Here is a 26,685-nt window from a genome sequence, read left to right on the forward strand (position 1 = left end):
TTTTTCTCCCCCCCCCCTTTTTTTTTTTTTTTAAGGAATCCTTAAAATGGGAATGACAATGAGATCTTTTATCACCAATGTGTACTTTGACTGGAGCTAACCTCTCTAGACATTTATCTAATAAAACTGAATTTTTCTGCAGTATCCACAACACCAAGAGGCATTCTTTGAAGATGAACTCCTCCTACCACTTTCCTTCTCCATTTCTATTTGGAGATGCTCCTTACCCTGCTTTTATCCTGCGAGGGAGGAATCTTCTGAGCCTGAAATGAAGAAGCAGCCCCTGAGGGGACTTTAATACAGAGAGGTTACAACTCAGACAATAATTTGGGTCAATTTAAATGGCATGTGGGTGTGGGTTTAAATAAATAGCTTTAACCTTTAGCTTACTGATGGAACTGAAAATAGATACAGGGTTGGGTACATTGGAAGAAATGTGTACCATTGCTGCCAGCATTACTTTGAATAAATAGATCACTCTTCAGGGCTGTCAAGCCAGCACCTTCGCCAGTAAGAGGAAATAAGATTTTTTTTTTTTTCTTTTTTTAACCACCAGCCAAGTCTAAAAGAAGCTCTTAACCTTTTTTTGATGGCTTTGCATTCACAAGCCTGTACTTTGCAATTTGCTTCTATCAGCTGGACTTTTAATAATATTCATAGACCTTCATGGTTATGTAATTGCCTAGTTACAACTGTATGTAGACTCTCCCTAACCAGTTATAATCCTAAAGGCTAGAATTAGAGCATGTGTTGATCATTACTGAACGTTATTACTTTGTTTCAGCCAGGAAGTCTGTGAACTGGTTTTTTTTTCCCCATTATTTGTCACTCAAGAACTAGAGGAGAGCTCATGAAATTATTTGCTGAGTTTACAGGCCAAAAGGCGATGAATATGCTTTAGCTTAATAGTAGTCCTCTCCAGTCTGATCCCTGTCACTGCTGTTGCCCAGATAGTAGATGTGGAGTAGTTATGAGCTCCTGCAGCTTGCATCTACTGGAGGAGAGTAGAATTACCAGCAGAACTCTTATGCTAGCATACAAACATATATCTGGAGAAGAAATATGAACTTCATCATTATTTTAAGCTCCTAACAATATGAAAATCTCATCCAGAGTATTGTAATGAGAAGTAGCTATGTGGCAGCTATTCAGAATTGTCCACAAAGAGTTGATTTAAAGGCAAAATTTGCAGTTAGTTGGTGGGAGGGGAAGAGAAGGTTGTTCCTTTTCGGAGAGAAGTGAAAAATCTGTTTAAAAATCAAGTAAAACAAAAGAACCACAAAACGGATGTAATGGAAACATTTTGTTAAGGTTTCAAAGTGTAGCTGAACTCAAGCTTGGAGATTCCTGGTTGAGCTGTGTTTCCCCTGCCCTGCAGCTCCAGGTCCTGGTCACCCAGATGATGGACAGCTCACGCAGGGATCAGAAGCCCTGGGAGTCCATGTCATACCAGTGACAGCCTGGAAATCACAGCTCTTTGGTTGTTCTACCAGAGCTGCTGGGCTCTGCCTCCGTGGCACTGGGCAGGGGAGCTGTGAGGGCTGCAGCACAACATGGGTCTTCAGGCTCACTGCTTTGGAAGAGGAAGGTCGTGACCTGCATGCCCCAAAAAGCCTCTAATTCCTGGGGCTTCTTGTCTTCCTTGCCAGGCCACTTGGTGAGAGCACTCAGAGCTGCAGAAAACAGCGTGATGAGTGGCTCGGTAACAGTGAACTTCTTGAGGAAGGATAAAGCTGGTGTTGGGTGTCAAGGGCTTGAGGAAACGGTTTCTGGCTGATCTTCTCCATGTACTAGGTGCTGCTTGGAGGCTGAAGGTCTGCCTGTGAGGAAGGGAGCTGCAGGCTTGACCTGGTTTGTGCTGATGCATTGATATTTTGGCATTAAATAGCAGTGTTGTAAATGTTCATTGCATCCTACAGCTCTAAGCCAGTCAAGCAGCCAAGTGTCCTCACCCTTCAAAGCTGGAGCTGCATTTTCTTTGCAAAGGCCAGTAGTATTAAACAACAGTGTATGTCGCCCACCCTTTGTAATGATGAAGATCAGCAGCATGGGAATTGCCTAGATAAATAAGATGCTGATAAAGAACTACCAACTTAAGATCTTGTAAAGGCAGTGAGATTTCTTGGAGGAATACAAAGGTATTTTCAGCTGCTGATTTGGTCCTGTAGCATAAATGTAGGCATGATAAAATATGTAGATAATGTTTCATAGTAACCATCTTCTGATAGATAATAAGGCAAAGAAAAATAGAGTCATAGGTGTGGCGGGGCTACAGTTTTAGTACCATTTCCTTCTGCAGCTTGTTACTACCGGCTATACCTGCTGAGTAGCAGATACATAGTTACAAAGCATGCCAAGGACAAATAAATGCATTTGCAGCTTTTATACTTGCATAGATCATTACCCCATTACAAACAGGTCGCAGCCTTGTGTTCTGTAAAACATACCGCAGTCTCGACCATACGTAACTGCGTCATACCATGACAGTATGAAGCTCTGTGGGAAGATGTTTTGGCATAAATTTCCATAATGAAATACCTTAAATTTGCCTATGCAAAACAGATTGGAAGTGATTCACTAATGTGTGAGCAAATTTTGCAAGGAACCTCTTACAAGAGCAGCACGTGGGTCATGAGCTTGTGATTTCCTATTTTGTGGGTGTGGGAGGAGCTGCGGGGTTGCCGAGGCTTGGGGACAAACAGCGACAAGGTTTCACCAAGGACAAAAGCTCAAGAGCTGAAGTCCTCAGGGTCGGACCTCATTTCACAGCAGTGAGACCATTCAATGTACAATGGTAAGGATCGAAAGGGAGGTGCTTGAGAGAGGTAGAGAAATTCTTCCTTTTCAGGTTATCTGCCAACTCTCTGGTGAATCAAGGTGAGGAGGAAAATAGCCCAGGTGGTTTAGTTGTTCTACAACTGTTTGCAAGGGTTTCTCAAACCCTTCCCTGAAGCGTCTGCTTTTGCTACTGTCTGATTCAGGTTTCTGGTCTAAACAGAGCGCTTGTCTGATCTGCCATGGCAGATTCCAAATTCTAAATATCATATAGCATAATCCGTAAGGACACAGCGATATCCCCTGCAAGGTGTTTATCTTCAGTGCCCTGGGCATTTTTGTGACTTTATGTTCATCCCTTGGAGACTTCTACACTTCTTATCAGTGGAGTATTCAAGGATATATACAACTAACGAATGCCGGCCACAGCGAGCGCTGAAGGCCAGCTGGTGTCTTATCTTCATCTGTAATTCTTGTATTAAAAGTGGTTATGGTCAGCGTTCCCTTTCCTTGGTAACAGCAGTATTAAACATGTCCCTACATCTGGGTGCATGCATACCTATGTATACATGCGGGGAACAGTCTGCCACCTGTGTGTATATATATATGAACTTGTATGTGTGCCTGTGTATGGACAGATGGAGGGCAGTTTGTCTGATACATAACATGGGCAGGTGTGAATTTTCAGTTATCTGCAGAGAATATAAATGCATGTGTCTGTATGTGTAGCTGTAACGAGTTAGCACGCATAGCAGAAAGATGAATATTGCAGTATGCACTTAGGAGGAGTGGTGCACCCTGCAGCTTCAAAGGCTGCCCTGGCTAAACTGCTCGATGTGCAGAAATCAGCAGCCGACCTGCCCTTCAACACTGAGCGCTCAGTTTGGAATGGGAAGGGTGAGTCTGGGGTGGGAGAGCTGTTGGTTATTCATGTAACGATTTGTATTAAGTAGGCACTTTCTTGTTCATGCCTTTTGATCTTTTTAGGTACCCTAATTATGGATACAGTCTTAACAAGGATGATAAAGGGCCTCAGGGGTTATAAACTAGGAGGAGAGGTTAAGAAAATTATGTTTATATTCATTAGAACAGAAGAGATTAAGAGGGGTCATGACCAAGGTGTACAAAAATCCAAAAGGTATTGAAGAAAAAATGATGCCACCAGAATATTCAAGAGAGAAACCGTGAAGACACTGTAGGTGAAGGGCAGGTGGCATTTGGTTGTGGAACATTGTACAAGGGTATTGCTCTCAGTGAGGAAAATAACTTATGCTGATCAGTGGGCTGTAGGAAGACAGCTTAGGACACAGATATGTTGACGGCCCGAAGTATAGAATGTGTCACGTAGCTTCTTTTTGCAGAGTCTTAGCAGGTTGGGTTTGGGCAGAGGGTAATGGATTAAAAAAAGGGGTTGACCTTTTGAGCTTGTTTGGAACATAAGCTGGGATGCAAAATGTTGGGAGAGGAAAAACCCTACACTTTGATATTGAAGATGCTTTGTGCAAACTTACTAATTAAAGCAGTGCTGTAGAGCTGAGGCATTTGGGGGCTCTGCTGCACAAAGACTGGGTAATTTTGGGGGAGTAGCACAGCAAAGAAATGAGACCTCTGATGAGTTCTTTCCCATGTGTGCCCCCATTTCCCACTGCCAGGACAGCGCCAGCCTCTCTGTGAGCTCTTCTAGGTAAGGGTCCCATCTCTCTGCGTCTTTCATCTGTAGCCCTTTATAGGGATGGATTCAAGATTCTCAGTGCCTGTTGGGTACCATGTTTTGCACAGTGTATATGGCTACCTCAAGTGTAGGGCAGGGGTAGACTGGCGCCTGAAACCCAAGGATGATCTAGAAGATATTTAGTCCTGCCAGTTTGTGACCTGTTTCTTTAATACCTTGCTTGGAGAATAAAAAAAATGGGGCACGTTCAAACCTTTTCACCAGTCATACTGCACTAATGCATGTATGTATTTTTTTCACAACTGCATACAGTCCACTTCTCAAATTTCCTTTATTAAATGATCTGTATGTGTTTCCCCAGCATTCAATTGGAGATTTAAAGCCAAAGCATTGCTAATCAATGCAACTTACAGCATTTCAATCAGTTTAGCTGAACATGAAATTAATTGCTAGCTCTTGGCTCTGTTAAGTGACTACAGTCCAAGAAGAGAAAGCAGTTATTTTTAAACTATTTTTGTTGAATTTGAAAATCTTTTGTGAAGGAGATTGCAGTGATGATTTGAGAAAATTCATTTAACTAAGACTTAGGAAGCTGGCAAGCTCCCACCAAACTCATACTGGTTCTTGTGTTTCAGTCTGGAGTTAGCTAAAGGTGGTATAGCTGAAGAGTTTAGTCTTCAGCAATATGTGGGGGTAGGTTGTTGGCTGTGTGTGGAGGACACGGGGGCTGTAGGTCTAGGAGACCTCCGTCCTGTCTTCTGATTACTCACACAGTGAGTAATTGCCTGAGAATGTGGATATTTGCTGTGTCCCTTCTAATCACTGCATATGGTGAGGAGGGGTAAGGAGTGAAAAATTGAGACGCTTTTCGTTCAGCCCTTCCCCTGTGCTATTCAATCCAGCTGTGCATCGCTTGGTGGAAGGACGGACGTTGGCATAGTAGGGTATGTCTTCTGTGCTGGGGCAGTGCGCGTGGGAGGCATATTGCGGCTTCTAGAGCTCCTCTGCATCCAAAGTTTGTAGCTAAGCCCCTTCTGAAGTCAATACATCTAAACCTAGTATCAGTCTTACTAAAAAAATGTCATAAGGAACTAGCATGGCTACAGCAGGAGCTTTTCACTAATGTGAAATGGTGCAAACCTGGCAAGCAAAAGGTGTGTGGCTAAGAAGAATACCAGTTGTGCAGCCACATAGGCTAAAATCAGAAGGACTGAGAGGCAAAGTCAGTTACAGCTATAAAGGTTATGAAATGACTTACAAAAGCACTGGAAGTACGAGGAAGGCAAAAGTCCATCAGTAAGAAAGCGAAGCAAATAAATGGACCAGACAGGGAAGACAGAAATACCAAATGCCATTATTTTGCACTGCTCTTCACAGAAAGGTTAATAATTGTGTCAGATCTATAACAGTGTTCCCTGTAACAAGGGGTTACGAGCAAAGGCAAGAACAAGATAAGGAGTATTTAGATAAGTGTGATATATTTGGGTCAGCATGGCCTTCTGAAATGTACCCACCGAATTATTTACGACTCTCAGAAGCTCATGGAGAATAGGGCAATTGTCAGAAGTCCGGAGGAAGGCAAACATAGTACCTGTCATCACAGAGGACAGTACAAGGGAAAAAGAGGCTTGTAAATACCCCCAAAGATACAGAGCAAATTATTGAACTTGCACACACCTGTGAGCAGCAAATAGTATCTAACATGCTTTATTAAGCCCAAACTAGTCTAATTTCCTTCTCTGGTTGGGTGACTAATCCGAAAGAGAGGAAAGCAGAAGCACTTTGTCTTTAGCCAGGAGTCTGATACTCACTTAAGCACCATGCTCTCGTATCTGAGAGAAAGCTGAGCTCAAACCTGTAGCTTTCAAACTTTTTGATTAGTGGATCAGTAGAAGCTTGTAGCAGAGGTGCACATTCCCAGGTAGCAAGGAATTCACTGGCCAGTAACTACTAATGGCTACACACCTGACTTCAACAAAATCTTAAGAGCCGTTTGTTAATATTTAACTCAAATGCCATTGGACATTTTGGCCATGGAGTGTGAGAAGGATCTGCCTTAATAATTTTCATTAGTTGCTTGGATGACGGCCCAGAAAGTACATTTCCCAAGTGTGGACGAGCCCCAGTCTTTAAAAAGAAAAAACAATTGCACACAGGCAAAATAAGGAATTGCTGTCTAGGGACCACTGCTTCAGGAGAGCTCAGGGGACGTCACTGTGGACGCCCAAACCGATAGGCAGCCAACAGAAGCTGCTGTGATGTGGTGGTCACAAAGGATGTAGGCAACCCTAGAGGGAAGCAACAAACCCAACACTAGTATTACTACTAGTATTAGCTTGTGGACTGCTATACTCAGAAAATGCTGCAACTTTACTGAAGAAGGGAGGTAACCTGGGGAAGTTGGAGACAACAGTACTGGCACATTTGGGACTACTTCAAGGCAGCTGCTTAAAACAGAGTTATAGCCTCTCGTTACCAGACTCAGAGGTGTGCAAATGGGTAGAGAGTTACCTTGTTAACGGAACCAAAATTTCAAAATTTGTGTGCACGAATGCATGACATGGAGGGATTTATGCGCTCATAAATCCAGTTACGGTCCTGATTTAGGAAAACACTGAAGCATCTGCTTAACTTTTTCTCTGACAGGTTTTAAGTGGGTGCTAAAAGCTCTTCCCTGAATGAATTGCTTTTCTGATTCAAGACCCAATCAAACATACGCTTGTGTTAGCAAAAAGATATATGCAGGAGCATAAATTCTCTGAAGGGGAGGGGAATATGCATTAAGATATTTTTAAATGTCTATCTTTTTATAAATGCTTTCTCTTAATGGAAATTGCTGTATACAGCAGTATACTCTTCTTCTTTGCTCTCTCTCCACCATCCCTTTCCCCAGTGTATTTACTATGAAAGAGTTTTGCCTTGGGCGATAGCCTGTACTGCAGTGGAGTATCACATACAGAAAACTTACCTAACATCAGACGAAAATGTAATAGGTGGGCGGAGATTGGGAATCTAGAGGTAAGCCTTTAAAAAGTTGTCTTAAAGATAATTCTTTTTAAACATTCCTCAGGCTTTTGCATAAAGATCGCAGAGGAGGCATTCCAGCATCTTATAGAAGCACTGGATTTATGCTCTGTAATAAATGTATCCATAGGGTGCTGTGTTGTTGTAATGATAGTGAATGATAGTAAAATTAGGAGAATTAATAATGACCCAGCTGGAATAATTTAGCACTGTGATAACTAAACTCTAACCTAATACTCAGTGTACTCGCAGAACTATTTACAAAGCACACTGAATGCGAGAGTCTGAGGGGAATCTTCTATAGAAAACAAAGTGAAACCCTAGTTGTAAACAAATGCCATAGCATGTCATTAAGAGGATTAAGTGGCTTGAAATTGATGTCTAAGGCATTTTGGTTGATTGTTGCTAAAAATACCACATGCTTGACAATTATCTTCTGTTTGCCATCCTCTCTTCTGCTAGTTGTCTGTCATGCAGTATTAGCCTTGTTTACCAGCACTGCCTTGTACTGGGTCTTTATCTGTGAGGTTTGCTACTTCATGCCAGACCTGATCTGGATTTTGCAGTCTGATGTGTTGGCACCAGTCGGTGCCAAACCATTAATACCTTAATAATAGTGAGGGAGAGGCCAGGTTCAGCAAACACTGGGCTGAAACCAAAACGGAACAGCGCAAGAGTTGTGGATTTAATTAAAATCAGTTTCTTCTATAGCTTTTTAAACAGAAGGCTTGGGTTTTAGTTTGAAATAAATTTTTTTCTAAGAAATGTATCTTACGTTAAAGTTTTAAAAAAATTTTTGAAATTTCAGTGAAGCATTGCACAAATGAGTTTTGTGTGGAATTTAACTCATAATAGCTTTCTGAGTAATATTTCTGAGACTTTGACTTTTGGTCTAATTATATGTGTATATATATATTTTTTTTTTTAAGTAACAAATTTTTAGAGGTAGAAAAATTTCCTCCTCTGTCCTGCTTAGTGATTCCTTGCTATTAACTCATTGGGCTGTGCTTTGTTGGGAGGAAGAAGCTGCAGATGTAATTTAGAGAAGTCAAACATTTCTGAGGCAAAGCTTTAGAAGTGGCATCATTGTATCTCAGAGAACGTTGCCACATAGATCGATTTCCGATCTGTTCAGGCTATCAGTAAAAGCCCACGGAGAAGTGTGTTGCACCAAACTCCTAGATATGTGATAATGCAAAGCAAGAGATATGGTTGCTTCCATGACTATTTAATGTGCATAAGTTTGTTTTAGCCCTGAGTACAATAGGCAGGACAAACTCTGCAATTCTGATTTAAATCCGAAAATTAATGGGGAGCCTTGCAGTGATGACAGCAGCCTTTTGGTCAGGTCTTACTAGAAAGGATGCGAAGTATATGCTCTTGCAAGAGGATGAAGAGAAACTCTGTGCAAGTGGCCGTGTGGAAACCTACACATGGAGACTGAGGGTAAGACAGCCTTCACCTGCATCGCTTCTGGCTTGTAGGTGCGGGTCTGCCTGCAGCAACCTGCCACGCAGCCCCACTGCTGTTTTGGATGTGTTTATGGAATAGCTCTAGTTTCAACCTGGTTTAATGTACTCACCTGGAATATCACCCCTTGTCATTTTGGGGGGCATTGAATTGAATTATCAAAAAACGTGTGTCTTCAACATCATAGGTTGGATTTAGGTGCTAACAAATTCTTCTGGCTCTTGCCAGTTCTGTGTCTTGTACCCCTACAGTGCTGTGTTATGCTGAGCTGTTTTTCTTTTGTATTTAGAGAAAATGGGCACTGAGAGATACTAGCATGTCTGCTCTGTTGGCATAAGGATCAATGTCCCGTATAATTTTAGAAATGGCAGATGTTGGATGGACTTGTGGTCCTGGCTCGGGTCTGTTTTATTGTGATGGGAGCTAACACATGGACAAAGAAACCCTAGATTTTCAATTAGAAGGTTTGGGTTTGGTTTTTTTTCCCCCCCCTTTATCAGTTTTATAATGAAAAAATGTATGTCCTGAATCCAGCCTTTTGGGCAGTGTGAAATACTGATAGTTGAAGCCAGATGATTTTTCCCCAAGACAGAGGTTCACACGTTCCACATTGCTGGCTCTGCCACAGGGCTGCAGGCAGCAGCAGAGGAGTTGCAGGAAAAAATAAAGGGTAGCAAAGTTTTAAACTGTGATTCAATCCATTCCTTCTCACATAAGATGAGATGCCGAATCCACAGACCTACTGCCTCTCTTTCTTGGACACTTCTGTCCTTCTTTTGCAATACAATTACACCATGGTTGCAAGTTTTGATTGTAATCTAGACCTAATCATCCTGTTTTGAGGACACCTGCATAAATAAATACTGAACATACTAGTTCCAGTTTCTATTAGCGCTGTCTCAGGGTTGGCTCTCCTATTCAGTTTATCTTGTGCAATCTGCAGACCAATTATTAGTAGGCCTCAGTCAAAGAGGACTTTCACAGAAGCACAACAGCCGGCTGAACATGAGCCGGCAGCGTGCCCAGGTGGCCAAGGCGGCCAACAGCATCCTGGCCAGTACCAGAAACGGTGTGGCCAGCAGGAGCAGGGAGGTGATCGTCCCCCTGTACTGGGCACTGGTGAGGCCGCACCTCGAGTCCTGTGTTCAGTTTTGGGCCCCTCACTGCAGGAAAGACATGGAGGGGCTGGAGCGTGTCCAGAGAAGGGCAGCCAAGCTGGCGAGGGGCCTGGAGCACAAGTCTGATGAGGAGCGGCTGAGGGAGCTGGGGCTGTTCAGTCTGGAGGAGAGGAGGCCGCGGGGAGACCTGATCGCTCTCTACAACTACCTGAGAGGGGGTTGTGGCGAGGTGGGTGCTGGTCTCTTCTGTCAGGTGGGTGGAACTAGGACAAGAGGAAATGGCCTCAGGTTGCGGCAGGGGAGGTTTAGATTGGACATTAGGAAAAATTTCTTTGCCGAAAGGGTTGTCAAGCACTGGAACAGGCTGCCCAGGGAAGTGGTTGAGTCACCATCCCTGGACATATCTAACAGACGTGTAGATGTGGCGCTTAGGGACATGGTTTAGCGGTGGACTTGGCAGTGCTAGGTTAACGGTTGGACTTGATGATCTTGAAGGTCTTTTCCAACCTAAATGATTTTATGATTCTATATTTAAGCAACATAAGGAGGAAGAGAAGGTATCTGCTTTGTGCTGGAGTTGAAAGACATTGCCAAATGGAATTAGAATTTCTGTCTCGACAGCAATCAAAATTAGCCTTTCATCATACATTAAGGTAACACTCAAATTGTTCTGTAAGCATCAGTAGCTTAATTGTATTATTTTGAGGATGCATGCATAAATAAATATTGAATATATTAGTTATCTTGCATATGGAAATGAAGCTAAAATATTAGCGAGGATGGAGACTCCTCACTACTGGTATTGTTTCTTAACAGCCCTGTTATTCTGGCTGTGAGCTGGATTATTTTGAGCTACTGTGTTTCCCTTTTTGGTTGATTTAACCCAATGTAGTCCTGCATTCAGTAAGCATTTAAATGAGCAGGCGAGATGCAATCTTCGTAAATTATTACAGACCAGTGCAAGTCCATCACACGGCATAACGGATTTTGGGTACAGAACAGTAAAGGACCTTGCTCTGAGCCACAACTGGTGTCTGTATCAAGGAAAAAAAATAAAATCTTTTGAAAATACTATATGTAACAGACCATAACTGAAAGAAATGTGCTTGTATATCAGAGCAATCCATTAAACACACGCAACCTGCTGAGAGATACAGCAGTATCATTCCTGTATAAATCAGTTCATAAACTCATTTTAAATTTTTTGGCAGACTTATGAAGCCAATTAGCTTGGTAATAAATATTCAGCTTTAATGGGCAAGTAAATAATTAATGTTATTGCCTTTGTAAATTTAGCTTTTCAGTTATAAATTAACATAATTAAAAGAGTAATGTTTCAGTACGCATTTTACCAGCCAAATCTAAATCAAGCAATTAAACTGTAGGTTTTCCACATCAAATGAGTTGAGTTTATAATGATACAAACTGTAGGCATAAATTTGTTTTTCATGGTCAGATTCATTACAAAAACATGAAGGAAAATATTCTGCAGTAGATGTAATCAAGTATATTATTTGAAGAACCATTAATATATACTTTAACTACTTTTTGTTGTCCTTTCACAGCAAAATAGAAAAGGGAAAGCATACTTCCCATCAATCTCTGGCACTGGGATAATTGCCTGCGTGTAATTGTAATGGCCACTGTAAAATGGTTATCGCTGGATAGTGGTTGTCACATCCCTTTGTTGGATTGCTTGCAAAAACACAATGCACGGTATGGATCTGAAAAAGATAAAAATTGCTCTGTAGTCATTAACTTAAAAAACAGTAGGCTGACTTACACCAGCTGAGAATTTGATCATACTTTTTTCCTCCCTCTGCTTATTGCTTCATATTTTCTGTGATGTGCATGTGCCATCTTCCTATGCCATTCTTCAAGCTTAGTGAGCAATCAGAGCAGTAATGCTTTTCTTGAGAAGAACGGATGAGTTAGTAGGAATATGTAACTATTTCTACTCTGAATGCAGGTCAGAGCTGGCAAAATTCAGCCCTTTCAGTAGCTGTTCCAGAAGAGCAGAGCATGTGGCTGTGACTTCAGGTTGGCTCAGGAGTTCAGGAGATTGCATCAAGATTTCTGAAGTTGCTAGTGAGAGGCAGTTAAGGGGCATCTGAAACCACGTGGCTTCCGAAACTTAGAAGCTTCAGGGACATCAGACTGTATGAACTTAGGCCTTTCTGATTTTTTATTTATTGGGAATTTCACCAGGCATTTCAATTTCTTTGAATGGTGTCAGTTTGTGACTTTTAAAATACTTTTCATTAGAAACAGAAAGAACCCAGAAGCAGTGACTCTAACATGCACATATAGACACACACATGCTCACACACTCATGAAAACTTGAAGTCTGAAAATTTGTCTTGAGTCAAAGAAGTGCCAAAAGGCCCCACTGAAAACCCAGAGCTATAGACATTTCTAGACTTGCAGCCTTCACAGATTATAATCTATCATGGGTTGAGAAGTCTATAGCTCTTCAAAACGTTTCTAAGAGCAGCTTTTTGCAAACTGCCAAAGGTTTGCAGATTTGTAATGAGAAGAGTTTCTTGATACACAGGCTTGCCCACATCCAAACCTGTTCATTGACATTTCTACAAGCTGTGATTTCATAGTCATTTTGTGTCCCAGAACCCAGTGGGCAAATTTATCACTGGCAAAAGCCCACTGAAGTCAATGCAGTTACACCAGAGATAAATTCAGGTCAATGAACTTTATTTTAGTGGTGTTCAAAATGTTTGCAGTGCCATGCAGATAGATAGCTGTAGGCTTTTTTGCAGTATCCAATTGTTTAAGGGTGAGCAGACTGAAAAAAATTTACCCTTGAGATGAATTTGTGCTAATTGACTTAAAATACATGCAGAACTGCAGTACAGTTTTGACAATATTATTATTTGGGGTTTTAGAAGGACTTTAGAAAGAGGCAAAGCACACTAAACTCTCATGCATGATTTCTGTGGGATAATATTTCCAAGGAGATTTTAATTGAACACAATTACTTGCTGGCATGATGAACTATGGGTGGGAGAGAGTTTGGGGATCCAACCACCTGATGGCACAGCCAGTTATCTTGTAAGCACTGTTAATTCGATATGTAAATGTTCATCTGTAGAAGTAAAAAATTTTTATCAGTGATAAGGCCAATTTCTGTCTCAAGTGCTCCCCTGTTATGAATAGTTTTCATCTGTATTTCATTATTATACTTTGGTCATGTCTAGATTTAGATGAGGTTCAGGTGCATTGTATGATTTCTTTGCAGACGGTGGCTAAATGAGTCTCTTCATCTCATGCCAAGCTCTGCCTGGACTTAGTGATGTATTTGTGGCTGGGGTCTACTAATCATGGACCTCAAATGGAGTCAGCAGTCTTGAGCTATGTCTGAAGAGAATTCAGCCTATTTCATAACAAAGTTATTCTAAATTCCCTTACATTTGATAGTCTACTTTTAGCTGCTTTGGTTTTCAGCACAATCGAAAGATTGCTCTGAGACTACTGAGCACCTAATGAGATTGAAGGTAGTTCAGATACTTGCTGTTCAGGCTGGCTCTGCCGTGCAGCCTGCCGAGTGCTATATTTCTGCTCCATTCGTTAGGATTTACAGTGCGCCGAGGAAGCCAGCCTTTACCGACTGAAACACTGTGACACTGCCTTATTTTATGGGTGAACGAGAGTATTTCAGATAGTTTTGTGACTTGTTAGAAAAGTCCATCTAACCTTCTCTCTCTGAGAGCAGACAGCAGGAGGTGTTTACATGGGTGAACTCAAGATCGTTCTCACGTGGAGTCTGAGGCACGGATGCCTTGTGCGTCCATGTTGGATTGCTTATTGCTTTGCACTCGTTATTCAAGGTTTTCTGTAGTTCAGTGTGTAAGACTAGATGGCCCGGTCCAGAAAGCATAGACTGGAGCAGTACGCGCACTTGGAAAGGGGAGAAGTCATTAAGGGATTCTTGATTTGCAATTGCAAATGTGTTGGTGGCTGTATACCAAAAGGCTAACTTCTGGGGCTTTCATGTGCTCCTGTTTCTTTATGGTCCTTTTAAACTTGCATGAACTCTCTCCAAACTCCTGACACTTCTCCTGGAAAGCTCCGACATCCTCCTGCAGCCCCAGGTCTCCTCTGGCCTCTTCTTGGCTCTCCAGTGCACTCACCCAGCCCTTACAGTCCTCGTAAGCTGATGCAGGCATCCGTTCACCCTCGCCTCCTCCCCGATGCTCTGCCAGCCCTCTGCATGCCCTCTTCTGTATCCTCCCGGCTCTGTTGTTTTTGTACCAGTGGCTGAAATTAAACCACTTAAAAGCCTGGTAAATCTCTAGAGCCTTTATGCTGGTTTCCAGCTCAAGTTGAATTTATTATTCTTCAAATATACGATCCACATAGGAAAAGCTACATTTCAGAAGTTAGGTTGGTGTTTTTCAAGTGTCAGTGAATTTGATGTACTTTTCAGTCTAATGTATCAAATCTGTGCACTGAGTGAGGCTGCCTTTGTGTGTCATTTATGGACTTGGTTGACTCTTACCTTTCCCCTGGCTTGTAACAGTATAAAACTACAGCAACAGGTGGGAATTCCAGAGTGACAGCACATTGTATACAACTAATTTATATGACAAAACTTTTCAAAGTTTGAAAAGTGACTAAACCCAATTGTTTTTCCTAATATAACTAAATTTGGCTTAAAGCATCAAAGGAGAATCACATTTTAGACTCTCAGGAAATGCATCAGAGTTTGATGCTATGTGTGGCTTTTAAAATCAAAACATTGAGAATAATAATCTGAATTTATAATGAAAAAACCCTGCTCGGATTCTGGCTTGACAACTGACTGACAGCAGTGTGTCCTCCAGGTGCCACAGAATTCAATATACTTGTATTTTCTCTAACATTTGGTATACCAGCTTATCCCAATATGTTCCACAGAGATAAACAATAAAGTAACAGAGTTAAATAAAAAACTTTAGAGATAAGCAACTTCAGCAAAGGACGAAAGGTTTGCTTAGCAATGACATTTAACAGTAGATGGAGATATGCATTTACTTATTCATTTTCTAACAGAAAACAGGTTAGAAATGGCAGTAACACAAAGCAGAGTATCTCTGAAGAGTGACACATTAGGGCAGCAAAAATAATTGTTTCTTGTGACCAGTCTTAATGCAGGCCAGTAATGAATCTCACCAATTCCAGTGAGAGCAGAGTGAGGCCAGTGCCAGAACTGTTGGGAAATTTCATCTGAAGTATTAAAAAGAGAGAGTCCCTGAACAAAAATAAAATAAATAAATTTTAAAAAAGGGGGGGGGGCAAAAGGAAGGTGAAAACGTGTCTGAAGGAGATACAGAGAAGTCAGTTTTGGATGGCAAAATACAAATGCACTGAGTTCAAACGAGATTAAAGTTAATAGCGGTCAAGATAATACCTTTGATACAGAGAAAGAGAAGTACAGTATGTTTATAAAAAGCTTATGCTTTCATGTCCTCATCCTGTAATATGATCCACTTATGCGCTATCAGCTGTGGTAAAGACATCCAAATATATTTGAACCTCCTAGTAATAAACAGCATTCTTCATCCTGGAATGTACCTGAATTACGGAATATAGAAAATATATCCCAGAAGACTCTCAGTGCACTAAATTTGGGCGCATAGAAGTTTATCTTGAAATGGATCCAAAAATAATGTTTTTCCCCAGTTAACATAATTTATTCTACATTGTTGCATATATTGACAAATTTTGTTTCCCTTGAGTCAGTTGGGGTTTTCGCAGCACATCCCACCTCGGTGATGCTGTGGTTGTAGAGTGGAGCCCTCACCCTTGTAACACCCTGGCAGAGGTGTGTGGTTGTGTGAGCCACAGGAGGAGAGGGGTGGCTGGAAAGGAGAAAATCTGTCCCAATTTTTGCAAAAAGTCTGTCCCTGGATCAGTGAAAAAGGGGATAAAGAAAGAGGATAAGGGAAAAGAAAGACGCTGACTTTGCCTTACGAATGAATTAAGGACTCTGCCATCCTAAATTTGGAAATGAAGCCTTTAAGCAAGCTGGGAAACAAGTTAATGCTGGTACAATGCACTTTGGGCTGGAGAAACATGCTTCAAATTTGCTATGAATAGTCCTGATGGAGCTGGTTACACCACACTCAACATGGAAGTAAGGCTTGCAGTTTAACTGTGATACTAAGATGAGTGACATGATTGTTCTTTAGTTAAATTCCCGTTTTAAGTTAGAGTAAGAGGAAATCCAGTTAGATATTGTCATATCAGCAAAGGTTGTATCACACAGCTGCCTCTGATATAAACCTGTCAGCTCTTGTTTAGAAGAAGAACTGGGGTTATTTCATTACTCAATTATTTTGAAGATCTCACCAGTTAAGTGCAAGCTGTTTGATACTCATTCTCTCCTAAATCCAGAAAGTCAGTTAAGCATTGTTTTCTTTTCCACAAATGTGCCTCCAACCCTTTGAAAGCATTATTTGACAAGGACATATGCATTGCTATAACTTTATCACTGCTTTCAATTGAACTGACAGAAGAAACAATAATCTCATGAAAGAGCTTCAGCACAAGGGCAGATGTAAACGTCTGAATCTAAGGAGCCCAAGAGATCTTATTTTATAGTGTAACCAGACTGTAGGAGGAGGAGGAGTAATAATAATAAAAAAACTTAATAGTATAATGCAGTGTTAGCAGCTAGACAGTTAGACAGTAGCCTGCACCTTAATGCTTTTGAACTTAAGAAGCAGCCTTCGTTAATGTAAGCTCCTTTCTTCAGCAGACATGTTTTATTTCAGATTGGAAGTATTTCCACTGCATTTCTTGGATTTCATTTTCATAAATTATTTACTCATATGCAACAGCAGCAAGACTTGTGCAGTGTCTTAGCATCCTCTAACCCAGCAAGATATTAATCATGCTTTTGAACCTTGTAATGTAACATTAATACTATTATGATGGGAATAGTTCATACAACAAGCATGGTTAACCACTGCTCTTATTTCCTTTTTCCTAGGTACCCTTAGTTTGCACTTGCATGACAAAAACCAGTGCTGATCTTCAGCAACATCATGGTATTCCATTATATTCACCTCAGTGGATGTATTCTTCATTTTATTATTGCCTGCATTCTTTAATTGAGTTAATTTCCCGAGGAACTCCATCACACCACTAACCTCCACCAAATTTCCTAATCATGGATGTTATCACTTGAATTGCAGTTCTGCTATTTTACTATTTGTTTTGTTGGCAGGGAAGGAAAAAAAAGCCTCAAAACAGCTGAGTGCCAGTAGTGCTGGCGACTTCTGTTTTATTTATGTTTTGTACTGAGACATTGTGAATGATAAAGTATGTCTGGGATACGGCTGTGGGCAGTGCTCTAAGTGTTATAGTTGGAAAGGTGCCAAAGTTGCCTTGCTACCAATTTTTTACCATTAGCCTTCTGGAAGGAGGGATTCAAAGCCTCATTTTATTCCCTTCTTCACCAGTGTCACCTTTACACTAAATTAATGTGAGATCTTTACCAGAGATGGAGCTGACAGGATGAGCTGTTGATCCTACAGCTTCCTTGACGCGGCAGGAGCAGAGGAACAAATCCTATAAAATGTAGAAGACGGCTTCTCTTGGGACTTGAGCTGTGAGGAGTCAGGAGCATCCTTTGAGATAACTGAATACCCTTGCTTTCGGCCGAAGCCAGTGAGGTGGGATTGCATTAAGCCATGCTGTCCTGAAGCTCAGTAGAAAACAGTGAGCTCGATCCTGAGGATATGGCAAAATGCAGCAGTTGTTGCCTGCTCAGCTGTATGGGGACTAATGTCCAAGGCTGTAATTAGAAGTTATACCTGCTAATGAATTGGTATAATCCCCTGCTGTGTTCAGAGTCTGCTGTGGGATCTTTTTCCCTGCACTTACAGAGGAGGTTGACCTTGTTAAATACTTAGCAATAAAAATGTGTTTTCCCTTGCCTGTTTCGCAGCCTTTCTTCTGGCTCTACCAGTAGAGCTCGTCTGATTTAGTCAACCATGTGTACCCAAGTTTAGTTATAGGGAATGAGGGAAGTTACGAGACTATATATGAACATGTTACTTATATCTGAGTGTGTTGTACATGTCTGCATGGATGCACACACACACACGGAGTTTTGATTTCTTAATGGTGACACTAGCAGTAAAAAAAAAAAAAAGAAATTTAATATTTAAGCAAGGAGATATGGTTTCAGTTATTTTTAAGTCACCAGAATCTTTAAATATTTCATCTTTTCTATGCCCAACTAATTTCTTCAATTGCAGTTAGGTAGATTGTAACTAATTTTTGATGAGACAAACTAATAACTAATTTGAGTATCTACTGTACTGTAGTATTTGCTTTCAAGTATGTCGTTCAGCTTCTAGATACCTCTTTTTGCCCTATCTAAAGTTGCAAATGCTCACCAATATTGTCATATCTAGCCACAAGGCCCAAGCTGCACCTTAAGCTGTATGACACCCAAATATAAGGATGACCATGCTGGGTCGGATAAGGGTCCAGCCGGCTCCTGTCCTCACCCTGATGGTGATCAATAGCTGATGCCTAAAGAAAAGTATGAGAACAGGGCAAAGGGATAGCAAGGCTTCCTGTGAGTCTCCTAGCCTTCATTGATTTGTGGTCTGGGAACATCTCAAGATAGAAGTGGTGTCTTCAAATTTGATATTTGATCTGATTTGTTGCGTCTAATGTGTATAGTTATTTTGTATAATTAATGCTTTCTGTCCGTAAAGGACTGAGACTCCTCTAAGGGAAATACTCTCTTTTTACTGGAAAAATGTCTTGTCTGCCTTTTCTGATTAATGAGCACATCTATATGCCTGCTTTTGTGACTCGGAAGACTGATCTGATACCACTTAATTAGGTTAACTTAGGAATGTTCCTGAACATTCAGTCCAGGGCTCCAGAAACTGAATGTAAAAATCTGAAGTTGTGGGACAGTGAAAGTAGTTTGTAGTTTGTTGGCAGTTACCTCCACACTTCTGATCAAAGAAGAATGGGGGGAGCACAAAATTTTAGAACCAAAACTAACTGAAATTGTGGGATTTCTAGTACATGGGGCATTTCTGTAAGTTCAGACTTGGTTTTGTTTCAGATAGTAGCAGTGCCAGTTCCTACAGCAGCTGCAGACTGAAACGAATGGGTTTTTTATTAGGGATGCTGGTGTCTATCTCACTCTGCAGCTGTGGAATGGTCCTGGGGCTCTGGCCTTGGGCAGTGGCTCCAGCAGACCACCATCAGCCCGGGCTTTTCCAGCCCTCAAGGCGGCTGCTCACTAGAGCTGCCCAAAGTCAAGGAGGTCCGAGGAGCATCTCAGGAACTGTGTGATGGGCTCTCCAGGTTCCTTTACTCTGAGAGGGAAACCAGTTGCCTGCTAGGACACTGACCGCTAAGTCAGTAGTGGCTTACTGAATGGGAAGGCATTTTTCTGCAAAATCATGCAGGTTTGGGAAACAGGACTGGCATACGTTCTTTGTTTTTTTTTCTTTTTTCCCCTGGAAGGTTCTGAGCCAGCATAAATTATATCTCATGTTTCCTTGCATTATTTTTTAGTAGCCTTTTACCTTACTATATAGCTGACTAGGAATGGTTCCTGGCCTGCCTCCCTCACTCTGTATTTGTGTGATGCATGTCATCAGAGTGTGGAGGAAGCATGTTGCATTCAAGCTGGAGCATCTGCTGCTTGTGGGGATCCTGGCCACAGATTTCATTTTGTTATGTTGCACTCTCGTGTATCAGAGAGGTGGGAATGGTGCACAGTCATTGCAGATGGCACCAAGCTGAGTGGTGCGGTTGACACACCTGAGGGATGGGATGCCATCCAGAGGGACCTGGACAAGCTCGAGAAGAGGGCCCGTGTGAACCTCATGAGGTTCAACAAGGCCAAGTGCAAGGTCCAGCACATGGGTCGGGGCAACCCCCAGTATCAATACAGGCTGGGGGATGAAGGGATTGAGAGCAGCCCTGCAGAGAAGGACTTGGGGGTACTGGTGGATGAAAAGCTGGACATGAGCTGGCAATGTGCGCTCGCAGCCCAGAAAGTCAACTGTATCCTGGGCTGAATCAAGAGAAGCATGGCCAGCAGGGCGAGGGAGGTGATTCTGCCCCTCTGCTCCGCTCTCGTGAGACCCCACCTGCAGTTCTGCATCCAGCTCTGGGGTCCTCAGCACAGGACAGACATGGACCTGTTGGAGCGAGTCCAGAGGAGGGCCACAAAAATGATCAGAGGGCTGGAGCACCTCTCCTGTGAAGAACGGCTGGGAGAGTTGGGGTTGTTCAGCCTGGAGAAGAGAAGGCTCTGGGGAGACCTTATTGCAGCCTTTCAGTACTTAAAGGGGGCCTATAAGAAAGATGGGGACAAACTTTTTAGCAGGGCCTGTAGCGACAGGACAAGGGGTAATGGTTTTAACTTAAAAGAGGGTAGATTTAGACTAACTATAAGGAAGAAATTTTTCATGATGGGGGTGGTGAAACACTGGAACAGGTTGCCCAGAAAGATAGCAGATGCCCCATCCTTGGCAACATTTAAGGCCAGGTTGGACGGGGCACTGAGCAACCTGATCTAGTTGAAGATGTCCCTGCTCATGGCAGGGGCATTGGACTAGATGACCTTTAAAGGTCCTTTCCAGCCCAAACTATCCTGTGATTCCATGATTCCATTTTGTCGTGACCAAAGTTGTTTTCCCCTCCATGTCCACACCTCCTGTTACTTCCCATCCTCCCACATTACTGCATGTTTGCAGTACTCTGCCTTTTCAGTCTGCATCAGGCAACTGCTTGGCAGCAACATTTTCCAGCTCACTTCTGCTGTGCTCTCATTACTGTAATGGTAGTACTTGCGAGTGAGGGAAGCTTTTTTTTTTTTGTCTTTGACAAGAGCTAGAAGTGCATGCTTCTGCCTGTACTGTAATTTATGATCCACCCAGCAGTGCAGGAATTCAGATGGGACAGAAACTCTATGCGCATGCATAGCAGCATAGTAAGGCAACGTGCCAACTTCTTACCAAAGAGATTTGCTTCTGATGAGCATTGGCAGGCTGTACTAAACAGAGCTTTCAAAACCACATCTTTTCCAACCTGAGACCAGGCTCCTGCACTTAGCTTGCAGTGATGATCTAGTCCTATTATTGTTAATTCTACTTCTCAACTCAGCTGATGCTATAGTTAATGCACAAAAATGTAGCACTGATTTTCTTTGTGACAATTTTGCGTTACAATTTACAAGCAGAAATTAAAAAGTACTCGTAACTGTGGTCTCCAGAGATAGAAATCCCTTAAAAGCAGTAGAATTAGGTCTTGCTGCTACCTGCAGATCAAACTACTGCAACATCATCCATTTCTATACCCATAAGTCATTCAGCAGCCATTTCGGTTGGCAGTCTGATTTTTTGTGGTTAGCCTGGAAGAGGACAGGAACTGTGAAGGTCCACTTTTGTCCTTCATGTCTGAATTCCAGAGAGGCAGAAGGTCTGAAAATGTGTACCAAGAAATGCAGGGCTGGGCTCTGGCACCCTGACTGCTGTTGTGGGTATCTCACAAGATTGTCCGCTTGTAGAGCCTTTAGGTGTGGTATGTAACATAAACCACATATACAAGGTCCAGTGAAGTAATTAGTGCTAAATGAAGTGAATATATTTTGGTAAAAATTATATATATATATATATATATATATATATATATATAAAAAAAGGCAGTATGATGCTAACTTTCAGTATGGACAGTTTTACATGCTGATTAGTGAAATCTTCCTTCTTGCAAGCCGAGAAGCTAATGGGTTTTCCAGATAGCTGTAACCTGTTCATGGGGTTATGATTTTTTGTGAAGATGTAATGGGATTTTGTGGTATTTCGAGCTGCCACAGGCTTTCTCCTGTGTAGGACACCTCTAAGGAATAAATATGTCTGTATATCTTTTTTTTTTCTTTTTCTCTTTTTGCATTTCTAGGCAAAGTTAGAGTATGTTCATGGCTGCTCTGTTGAGCTAATGCTAGAAAAGTATCTCTGAGCCCAGTTTAAGGACACAAACCACCTAGCGTGTATGCATGCAACCTAGGGAGTTTGGATCCTGCTCTTTGCTCAGTCCTCGCCTGCGGTGTGCTGCTCTGCCTGGTTTTGCTTCGCCAGGCTGTGTTGTCTGGGTGGGGGAAGGATGGTCCTTTGAGTGTTTCCCCATATGCCAGGGATTAGGGATGATTAATGCAATGACAGTGATGAACATTTGAATTTCTCGGTCCTTCTTTAAGGTTTTTGGTTGCTGGCAGTGTTGCTGCCAGGTGGTTGTCTCCATCACTGTCTTCTTACCTGGGTGTCTGCAGTGAGGCCCCCATGTCCGTGTTCAGTGCCAGGGTCCAACCTCCTGGAAACATTGAGCACATCTAGCAGTGATAGCGAGGTAGAAAACATGGTGATGCTGAGCCCCTACCCTCCCAGAAAAGCTCGAGCCATTTACCTGTCTCTGACAATTGCTTTGGAGGCTGAACTTTGGAAATCCGTATGCTGCACCTTGGGCTGAGAGTCGCTGCTTCCCATAAGCTGTGAGGTCCTAATGTGATTGCTTGTTTAGGAGCTTTGAATTCCTTGAGCAAGAGCCATTTTAACAGTACAAAGTATTAAGACTGAGGTGATATCTCTGCTTTTAATATGAAAGTCCTGTTATTCTGCAGAAATGCCATAATGAATTAATATATTCCCTATTGAGAAGTGTATTACTTATTTTCTTATTATAATATTGGACTGGAATAAAAAGCAGCTGGGCTGGCATTTGTTTCCTGGTGTAGGAACACTATTAAAGTACTGTAAAGCAAGAATAGCTTTGCACCACAGTTCTTGAATTCAGAGATTGCCCTCCAAAGGTGCCACGCATGATGGATTGTCACAGACTCTTTGTCCTGCCTTGACATTTCATTCCTATCTGATGTTGTCTTATGTTCTGCTCTGAATCTGCCAAACAAGTGATCCTAGAATTTAATGCCCCACCTTCTTCTCTTTCCGTTTTCTGAACAGCATCTTTTGCAGCTGAGGCTCTGAAATACTGGAGGACACTGCATCTTCCTCAGGGACACGGACAAGGGAGAGCTGGAGCCTCTGGGGAGCTCAGAAAGGAATTGCAGTTGGTGGTCGCCTGAGGAGCTTACCTTCATACCAATGTTGCTCTGAAACGAGTTGTGTCCAACATTCAGGTTTGGTAAGGTATGTTATTTTCCCTCTGCTCTTGTCTTTTTGCTCTTTTCTGAATATCTACGTATGGGGGAAAATAGAAAATTAGCAGCCTTTGTGTTTATTGCTCTATATGTGCCATGCTCATACTGCCTACATAAATAACCTTTGCTCTCCCTGAATTTGGAGAACGTTCATCAAGAGTAAAGCATTTTTGAAGTCTTGGGCTTGAGGGGGTACGTGTTTATGTCAAGTGCTTTATTGAACAAAATGCTTGCTGATGGTTGTGTTTTGCTGTTGGTGATGGATACTTGGTGATAGGCATCCACATTTTGAAATCCCACTTGTTGTGTTTCACTAATGTCTGCAGTTCAGAGGGTCAGAGATTAAAAAAAAAAAAATGATGCTGAAGTAGCCCATTTGTAATACAGCCCTGTACTTTCCTTTGTGCTTTGTATATTCTTGTTGTTTGCCAAGGACAGAACAATACCAATTTCTTGCATAATCATATGTGCCCCCTTTGTTGTGTAGCACTTAAAATTTTTGCATGTGTGGACGTTCTCATATACACACAAACATTGCCTTGGTTATGCTGTAACTGTAGCAAGGCAATATGCAACTATCTTTTAATGAGAAATTGAGGGCCAGAACTTAAGGAATGTATTGTGGACAAAGCTTGTGCTATAGAAGAATTTAGAGTAATATAGCCTCTGATTCTACAGCTTCTTTTATCTAGGCCAAGTTATTTCTGTGAAGGCAAAGTTTGCTGATAAAAAACCCTCAAATTTAAAGTGTTGGTTCCCAGATCTCAGTAGAATGGTATCAGATAATGCTACCCTTTTTCATTTAACATGTGGGTATTGACTACTCTTATATGACTGAACCAGCGGTATAGTCTTGTTGAGAAAAGTACAGAAGCAATATAACACCTGCACTTGCTGTTAGGTGGGGGGAGAAATCAAGACTTTTAAGTCTCTAAGAAAACATGAGGCATACAGGTGAGTGTGCGTTCATTCTCCTGCTTTTGATCTGGTTGCACCAGTAATGTTACCTCTGGAAATTGTAGGCTCAAACTCTCATGCTTCAGCAGAGCTCTATCTCCAGCGATTGCAGAAAAAAGTTGATGGGAATAGCTTAAATTAGGTACTTAACTTTTAAATGTTGAGGGTCGAGAAAGAGCTGTTCCAGCCACATCATATGCTATTAATTTGTACAGGTATTTCAAGAAAACAACACTGTTGTCAGGGAGGAGAGGTTCCCATCATTAAAACCACTGCACTGCTTGCTCTGTTTGTCTGTCTGCTCGGGTGGCACCTGGTTTCTAGAAGAGGAGGTTGTTAAATATTGCTCATGCTTTTGTTACCATCTCCACTTTTGTTTATTTCCAAGCTGCTGCTCTTGTGATTATAATACCTGAAGGGGAAGGCTGTAGGAGAGGTATTTCATAATCAAGAGGGCTTCTTGACTTTTGCAGAGAAATATTTTGTGCTACTATAATGTAGAAATCACAGCAGTTTGTTTATTCCCTGTTTCTGTGTGAGATTTGTAGGTGAAAGCGTAAATCTTTCTTGCAATGAGCACGTGTGTTTTGCTGGGTATGCAGGGTGCCCCAGGGCATGCAAGGATCTGCACCAGAGCAATTGGTTGCTGGTGTGACCGTGGTGCTGACCCTTGGGCAGGATGGTGGTGAGATGAGCTCCCCACATCCCTCCCACCTGAGTCGGTCCACCTCTCAGTCTAAGGTTCACATCTCAGACTGCAGCATGAGTAGTACTCCAATGCAGAGGTTGTGCAGGACTTTGCAGAACCTCACAGTTTCAGAGGACAAAGAGCATTTACCATCCAATTGATTTCTGCAAAGCTATTATTCAGGCATTAAACTCTAGGTTGGACTTTGGTCATATTTTTGCCTTTTACTTTGTGACCATCCAATCTCAAAACTTGATTCTTGTTTAAGGAAAGCTCACATTTATGGAAACTTGATCTTGAAGAAGAGTATTGCTGATTGAGAAGATTGTGCTAAAGTTTAAAGAGTTGGCAACACTGCTGTTGTTCATTCAAGTAGCTGAGACCCTTTTTAGTCCTTTCTCTTCATCTTGGGGGCTCACGCGAACTTACCAGAATAATTGAGTACCATCAACTTTATCTGTTCCTATGAGACCCTTGTAAGACAGAAATGCTACTTATCCCCATTTTACAGATGGTAAATAAGGAACAGTCACTTCTAGGTCACTGTTAAGTGGTAAATGTCTGTCCCTGATTTGCATGCAATCACAAGTGCAAAAGGTGCATCGAATAGAGCCTTGGTTGAGCAGCTGAGTCTATAGGGCAAAGCATCAGATTTGGATGTGGATCTGTTTGAGGTCACTGCTCTGATCTAAGCCAGTTTCTTCCATGTGTCCTGCCCTCACAAGTAGAGGAGTTTTTAATTAAGTGATTACAGTAGGACCAGATGACATCAGGACCCACATTTGCTCCATATCTCTGCTGGAAATGGCAACATATGTCCAAATAATGCTAGCTGAACTCATTCATCTTTGCAGCAGAATGTTGTTTGTGCGTGCGAGACAAGCAGATTCCCTTTTAGCAGCATTTATGCAATTGTGGTGATGGTAATCTTATTGTGTAAGGAATATTTTAAATGGATCTCTAGATAACATGCAGAGTAATATTTTTTTCTTAAATTGCTCATTTTTTAGATTAGTAGAATCCGGTTAGTAAAATGCTCTGTTCTGCTGAAAAAGCAAATTTAATAAATATGTAAGAAAAATTTTAAGTAGCCATTAAACATAGTTAATAAATTTTATCTTGCAAGTAGAATTGGAAAATACCCTGTTCATTTAATGTGTTTTATGAGTCTCGTAGCAATTAATTGTCTTCATTACATGGATATAAATCCTCAATGTAATTCACCTTTTTCAGATGAATTGCTTTGGAAGTTTTCCCTTTGCTTTGTTTAGCCCGTAATATTATTTCTCTTTAGCCCGTAATATTATTTCTCTTTAGCCCGTAATATTATTTCTCTTTTTTAAAAGTTGAATCTCAACATCACATTTTTTACCATTCCCAAAAGTTCTGTAAATCAGCTCAAGTTAACAAAATCTCTTTGTGTAACAGGACAGCACAGCAGTGTTGCAGCTGTGATGGTCTGATACAGGTGAAGCAGAGAGCTTGCATATTCAAGCTGTGCTTGACCTATAGCAGAGCAGTGGGCAGATGTCCTTTTCTCACTCCCTGTATTGTGTGGTCTGATAAAAAGTTATTATTTCTCTCTTCAAATCTGTCTTACTTCTTATGTGATTTCATTTATTAAACCAGAAACAAAAACTGATTTTATGTGCCTGTGGGTTTGGATGTCAAAGTAAGACCTTAATGCAACTTTCTTATGACTTGATGAGGGTTGCAGGTCTACTGGCTGTGTCTGAAAATGTGTCAATAAAATCATCCTCCTATGTTACTGAAGGAAAAGTTCAGT

At 41.6% G+C, this 26,685-nt stretch overlaps 1 protein-coding gene across 7 annotated transcripts in view; it reads left to right on the plus strand.

Moving 5' to 3' along the window:
* Nucleotides 1-26,685, plus strand: part of SGCD (sarcoglycan delta) — a 356,822-nt gene that overhangs the window by 113,242 nt on the left and 216,895 nt on the right. For all 7 annotated transcript variants that reach the window (XM_052816477.1, XM_052816474.1, XM_052816482.1 and 4 more), the window contains exon 2: nt 23,058-23,243. The gene's annotated coding sequence lies outside the window, so the exon portion shown is untranslated. The remainder of the gene's footprint in view (nt 1-23,057; nt 23,244-26,685) is intronic.

This window comes from Harpia harpyja, chromosome 20, assembly GCF_026419915.1.
Source record: "Harpia harpyja isolate bHarHar1 chromosome 20, bHarHar1 primary haplotype, whole genome shotgun sequence".
NCBI lineage: Eukaryota > Metazoa > Chordata > Aves > Accipitriformes > Accipitridae > Harpia > Harpia harpyja.